Source organism: Centruroides sculpturatus, unplaced genomic scaffold (genome assembly GCF_000671375.1).
Source record: "Centruroides sculpturatus isolate CEXI.00-Female unplaced genomic scaffold, Cexi_2.0 scaffold565, whole genome shotgun sequence".
Lineage (NCBI taxonomy): Eukaryota > Metazoa > Arthropoda > Arachnida > Scorpiones > Buthidae > Centruroides > Centruroides sculpturatus.
Window position 1 is genome coordinate 465,185 of NW_019384722.1, and position 7,862 is coordinate 473,046.

The window sequence follows — 7,862 nt, forward strand, 5'->3', positions numbered from 1 at the left end:
ACCTTAGCCTTTATAAGGTTACTGTAATATTTGTATTTTTACACTCAAACTTTGCTTTTTGTATATGTACCAGTAAATGTAGATTACGGCTGAAAATCAGTTATGAATTGACCATTTTTTTACGTGTTTGAATAAACTAATATAAAAATTTAATATGCAAACCAATAAATTCTAATACTTCTGATGCATAATGCCTGTGCTTCCACATAAGGTTATGTAATTTTGGACAAAGGAAATTTTGATCGTTGAAAATCTTGGGGAACGTAGACCTAATGTGATGGGAAGTGATTAATGTTTAAGTAAATGGTGCTTCGTTCTGTAAATATAATCATCGTAAATGTAATCATCGAAATCTTAGCAAGGCTCAAAGATAATTCTCTAGTTATAGTGTAAACAATTATCTGTAAATTATAAATAGCAACACAATATGGAAAATAAATTATATCTACTGATATTCTAACAATCAATTTCATAGAAAGCATGAAAACTAAATGGTACATAATAAAAATGTAGAAAAACAAATGAAATTATGATTTCTAGGCTATGTTATGAGTAATGGAAACAAGCTTCCTTAGTTGATAAAATAGTAAATAAAAATTATATTTTAAATAAGTATTTCACCACCTTCCCAGTAATAATAATAATAAAAAATTTATAAAGTATTGTTTCTGAAAAATTTTGCACACAGTAAAAATGTTTTGATANTATTAACCTCAAAAACATGCAAAATTAATATGACAATCATATATATAAAATGATTTCATGAGTGTATTATTACAGATAGTTTTGATGAGTAATAAAAACATTTAATGACATTAGAAAAACTTCTTTGAAGACAAAATGCTTGATTTACTAAAATATATTATAATTCTTTCAAAATTTTTTAAAATCATCTCTGATTAATTAGCAAAATATTTAAGATGAGTTGGAAAAAAATTGTTTTTATTTGTAACTCCTACATAGCATAAGCTGATAACAATTTGTTTCAATACAGAAGAGCTTTATGTAATATGTTTATGTATAATTTTCAAATTCATTTGTAATGATTACAGTATCACCAATATAATTAACTACATATTACACATGTTTTACATCATAAAATGATTCCTAATAATCAGTGAAAAGAATTGCTAAGATATCAAATGCATTATTATTCAGAATTGAAGTCACAATAATTCATTTCTCCAAATAAGTAAAAAGAGAGAATATGATGGGAATGTAATGTAATCATTAATGATAAAATTAAGTATAATAAAAACTTGATTAGCTGCTTTTCAATCAACAGAAATCCCGGTATTCAAGATCATTAAAAAATAAATTTTAGATTATGTTCAAGTGACCTTTAGTAATACAGAATAAAAAAATATCATGAATTAGTTTCCTTAAAGGAGGTTATAAACTTTCAGTTGTTTTAATATAGAAAGTATGGTTAACAAACATGTTATTACCTTTTTAGCAAAATATGTATATAATTAAGCATGAAGTGAAGAGAAAAGAACTCTAAAGCATGATTTCTACCATCTGGCATTCCTCCCCTTCATAGCATCAGGAGTTTCTACCATATTATCTTGACTAAAAGTGCCATTTTCTGATAGTTTTATTCTTGAAATCATCACAAAGCAGTTATTAAGTTATCTTAAATATTTATAAAGTTACACTTGACTCTCAACTCTCCAAAATAATGCATTATTTATAAAATTAATTTTATAATTCAAATCACAATTTTTATATAAAACAATAACAAATTTGAAAAAAGTTTTCTAAAATACTTCTTACAACATAGTAAACTTTGATCCTGGATAATTAAGAGTCAAATGCAAAAATTAAATGATCATCACTTTTTGCAGTCTGACAATCAAACTTATATGATTAATTTAAAAACAGAAAAGTACAACAATCTAGTGATTAAAAATGCTTTAATAACAAATTGTCATAAATATAAAATATACATTCAGTTTTCCGTTACCCATTTTAACTTATCTACCGAAATGTATACGAATGTACAAAATTTGATTGACTCTTTGTACGTTCGAACACACTGACCATCACCAGCTGTAAAGAAATGCTAGAATCACCAATACAGACCTGGATAGGGTTTTATATTGATGATCATGCCAACCATCTTGTCACAAATTATTTGTGTACTATTAAATCTGTAGTTATTTTCCTTTCTGTTGCTACATCCATGAATGAATGTCAACGGCTGGTGAATCCAATTATCCCCAAATTCCCTTGTATGGATTCCACTTACTTAATCATTTTTTCATTTAATGGTACCAACAGGAAAAGCTGAACTCTACAAAAACAAAATTATTGAATTGACTAACTGAAGATAAAAATAAATATAAATACAGTAGGCCTATGTAATAATCATTACAATAGTTGATAAGATGAGGCATTTAATCAGGTTATTTATCTGATTTACTGAATTAACTGACTGAAAATATCAGTGAAACACTGACTGAAATGAATCTATGAAAAATGAGCACAATAAATATTTCTTCACAGATTATATACCTATGTCAACATATAAAAAATTGTATGGGATGATAATTTTAAGCAGGTAATCAGCTAACAGACTTTACATGTCTGATTTTTAAAACGTTTCTAATCAGAAATGTAATCTTTAACAACATTCTTGTAATAATTTTATCGTAAACGTAATGTAAGTTTTAACCAGATGCAGAATTGTTAATTTTTTCAAATATCTCATTATTGTAACTTTCAAAAATTAAAAGAACTTAGAATTTTTATCAAAACAAATTATATATATATTTACAGATAAATTTTGCAAGAATAACAAGTTTTAATCAAATACAGCATGACTAAACATTGCTAAAATCCTACTTCTTTTAAAATATATGTGTATATAAAATGCTGATTGTGCTAGATTAAGATCTCATTTAGATCTGTTGTAAATATTAACATTATTATTAGATGTTTACACTATGATCCAGAATTATTACTTGCTTATTTGAAATTTTTTTAATCAGTATTTCTTGTTTTTTTCCAATGAAGACATGTAAATAAATAAGAATATGATGAAGTACCATCATCAAATATAAGGTGGAGCTATTTTAGTCTACTTATTGTTGTAATCTTTATTTCATTATGTTAATGTAATTTCGGTTGCAATAGATATGCCTAAAATTCATGTAAATTCAATAATACAAAAATTCTGTTATTTATATAAAGAAAATTTCAAATATATTTTGTATTTTAAACTTTGCATTAATAGTTGCTGATTAGTATATACAAAAACTAACTTGGCTGAATAAAATCCAATAATAATAATAATTGTCTTCACATCACAATTTAAAACTAATTTAAAAAACATCACTTGCTTAATATAAATCATAAATAAATTCTCTCACAGAAAACATATTATAATCAATTTTTAAAACTTTTAAAGATTTCTTTTCTATGAAATCAATCAGAATTTTATCATCATCATCATCAATCCAAAAATTATTAAAAATTAAACACACATAAAATCAAAAGACCAATAAACTTAATTCTTTATAAATTCCTTTGATATGAAACAGATCCATTTACATGTATTTGTGTGTGTGTTAGTTTCATACTAAAATAGCATTTAAATTTTTTTTTTCCAATATAGAACTTCAAGTGATAAAAAAATGATATTTTATAAAATATTGTGAAGCTGTTAATAACATGTAAGAATATGTTAAGTTTAAATGAAGTAAAATTTAAAATAGTCGATTATTTTGTCTTAAATTGTACCTTTAAGACAAAATAATCAGCAGTGTCCTATAAATATATATATATAAGTATTTAATCTTAACTACAGCATAAAACTCCAAATCTTTTATTTACAATTAAATTCTAATATATCAAAAATAAAGTTAAAAAATTTTGAGTTAAGAAATGAAAAAGAAATTTTAATAAATTAATAATTTTTTCTCAAATGTACTGTAGGAAAAAGTTGCAATCATTAGTTTACTGTATTCAGAAAAATCACTTTCATAACATTACTTATGCTTAAATATTTAATTACCTTGTGAATAAAACGTTTTTAAATGGTTAACTTAAGGTATGAGATATTGTATCAGTAATTTGACTAAATAATTTATTTAAATCAATACTACAATTATTTTCAAATGAATTATTTACTCAATTGTCAATCATATTCTAATGCTAACTGTGATTGTTGAATATCTCATTGAATTAGAGAAAATTATAGTTTTAACAGAATTCTCTTCTATTGTATATTTTGATCCGAATAACGGAATCATAATTATTGCTATTAAACTGTTTCAATAATATACACGCCACTTCAGTGAGTTTATATAAATATGATCTCTGATCACTATCACATGAATGCAAGACTAAATTTTACATAGTCCACAGACAGATACTTGGCATTTAATCAAAATTAAAACTTTTCTTTGTATCCTTTATATATTGTTAAGTTAACTTTTCCCTATCCAGCTGATTTAATCCTATTTAATTTAAATTTCAGTTTAAACTGTTACATAAAACTTTGTTATGAATTAGTAACAAAAGGCAGTTTGTTGATCTTTTGATTTTAATTCAGTAAATTAGACCCTTGATATTCAAATAAATTATTTATTACTATTATTAATAAATTCATATGCCAATAAATCAATAATAAATATTTAAAAACATGTCTTTGCTGTTTTTAATATTGTAAATACCGTTTTCATTAATATATTAGTTTATTGAATATGAAGAGTAAATGCAATACAACATAGGAAACTAAATAAGTACAATACTTTCTAAATAAAAGCCTTTCAGTCATCATAATCATTAATAGTTAATTATTATTATTATTCATGATTAAAGTACTGATACAATACTACGTAGTAAATATTGTTATAAATTTATATATCATTTTAGTATCATATGCATTAAAATTGTATGTTATCAAATTATATATTCATCCCAAAGAGCATAAATTATTATTATTATGCAAACAATTATTAGTTAACCTAAAAGGAAATTATATCTTAAAAAAGTCATAACAGGAAATTTTTATTAAATGACTGGCTGTTGAAATAAATGCATTCTTAATATCAAAGACATTTTTCAAAGTGTTTAAAATTTCAATTATCTTAACAAATAATAGCAATTTTTGTATAGATATATATTGTTAGATAAAAATACTTAATTCTTAATAGCTAAATATTTATTTTAACACTCAAATTAATTCAGTAACTATTTATAAATATGTCAATATTAGCAAAATATGCCCTATACAGTGTATGGTGTAAAATGCATAAATGAATTCCTTACACTATAGTTCATACAATATCTAAATTACTAACAATTGCAAAAAGTAGAAGTTAGCCAATGCAGCTTAATCGTTAATATTTAAAGTGACAGATAAACTATTATAACAAAATTTTGTATTACTTTACGCATTTACCAGAAAATGTTTAGTTTTGAATTAACTCAGTTTCCTTATTTACTGTGTAAGCAAAACTCTGCTATTCACATATGCAATTTTAATTTATAAAGGTTCTTTGTTACTGCTTTTCATAGTATATAATTGATGTTTCAAATCATCTACAGATATTTATGGTTAAAAAGTTTTAATATGTTTATAAATTAAATCTGATGAGAGACATTGAAATTTTGTGGTGTATCAAAATTTAAAAAAAAAATGAAAATTTCAATTTACAAATAAACAAAATGTGAAACAATTAAAAGATATTTTATTTTAAATTACATTAAGTTTACCACAAAACCAGTGCTGAATGAATTAAAAAAAGTCACAGAAAACATCACAAAGCATTTTCCAAACATGCAGTGCTCAATTTCTATTTTCTGAAATGTAAAATGTATAAAGATAACAGCATGTTTCAATTTTATTTATATATATATATATTTTTTTATAATCAGATTTTATACAATTTAAAGGATATATAATAGCCTGTTCTGTATTTTCACAGATTTTATTCTCCAAACAGCAAGAATCGGTATATATTGATGGATTTTTTTATTCATAACTTTAATAATAATAAAATGAAAATAAATGGAATGTAAATTTATATTCATTAAGAAAAAACTGTAATATGAACTGAAAATAAAGATTGAATAACACAATGATATGGTGTAGGTGCTGCCAAAACAGCACATTTTAATATAAATGAGGAATGTTCTACATTCAATCTATTCCTACTTATATACTAAACAATGCACTACATATGAAAATAATGTGATTTTAAATTTGAAAGATCTTACTCTCAACTTTATTTCTTCAATCTATTCTGTTTTCAGATAGACATGGCATAATCATGATGAAAATAGTAAATAAAGTTAAAATTAATCAAATGGTAACATTATGAAAACAATGCATAAACATAAATGAATGAATTATTTATGAATAGTAAATCAATGCATTGAAATTCTTTTTTAACTACAACAATAACTTAAAATCATTATTTGAAAAATCTTATTTCTAATATTGTACCTGTAAAATCATTTTTTGTACATTTTTTAATAACTTTTGATAAATACATTCTTATTATTAGGCATTTTTATATTTATCATTCCTCTTTAAAAAAAATCAAAATGTCTTTACAGTGAAAATGGTAATGTACTCACCACAATAATGCCAATTCACTTTAGAGCTAAGACTTGTATACTCTTACCAAATATCAAGCTGTAAAGCTTGGAAGAATTTATTGAATTTTACAAATATCAATACAAAAAAACAATATCAGATAAAACATTATTGGTAAAATGACAAACATCGCTTACAGACATTTCAAACTGAAACATGACAATGTGATTTTCATTATTCTTACCTCTGTTGATGAGGCATATCTCCTTCATTTATTTAAATGAAAAGCTGAAATCTAAACACTCATGTGACAATGAATAGATATATGTAATAATATCAGTTGAATTATACTAACAGCAATCAATTATTTTTACTCAACTCATTATCCCACGGTGAAATATGCCATGGTACTGGTGATCTGGCACTCGAGACGATCTCCAACCAGCCTAAAACTGAGGCAATTAGATAAAAATAAAAAAATAAACAAAACATATCCAAAACAAATACCTTTAGTTTACCAAATAGAAAGGGGGAAAAAAAAATTCAATCTAAATTTGGGTTACAATACAAATAAAAATCCAAATATATACAAAGCATATGACACTGTCACATGAGGAATATTCAGCTGAATTTGTTAAAACTATAAACAACTAGCAATATACAATAGACATATGGCATCCAACACTAAAATGTATTATTGTACTGATGTACTAGCCATCTAGATCATGTCAATTTGACATTAATATCCATTCTCAGTTCACATATTCTATGACAAAATTTTTTATGTTGATATACAATGCTGACTTAACCGACATTTCACATGTAATAATTTCTGGTAACCTCTGTAAGATGATGTCAAATCAAACTTGAGAAGGCAAATTGCAATCATGTGAGAGCAGCAGCATACTGATGGTATTCTGAAAAAGCACAACAACAAAAAACAAACATATTTCACATATCAATTACACCTGTTTTGCTGTTTGTTTTTGGCCTGTAAGAAAACTTTCTATATGCATTATATGTATTAAAAAACCCTAATTTGCCACTCTTCAGTCTCTACTACTTACCCCATACTTACATTTAACTTCAAAAGAATCAGGAAGTTATGACTATATGATCCTCTGGAACAAAAGATGTTCTGGATTTATATAATTATTGGTTACTAATAAAAATATTTGGGATCATCTGCAGTTAATCATCAAAAAACTCATTTTTTTAGATGTAACTACAAAAATTAAATATTGTTCTCAAACCCAACGATTAAGCTTCAAATTTAAACACACACTAATAAAATAAAAGTTATTTTGGTTTT

General features: G+C 24.4%; 1 long non-coding RNA gene across 2 annotated transcripts in view; it reads right to left on the reverse strand.

The window, feature by feature from the left end:
* Positions 1-1,899: 1,899 nt before the first annotated feature.
* LOC111628042 overlaps positions 1,900-7,862 on the reverse strand; it is a 17,266-nt gene continuing 11,303 nt past the window's right edge. For both annotated transcript variants that reach the window (XR_002757110.1, XR_002757109.1), the window contains one exon: positions 1,900-2,296. This is a non-coding gene — a long non-coding RNA (uncharacterized LOC111628042). The remainder of the gene's footprint in view (positions 2,297-7,862) is intronic.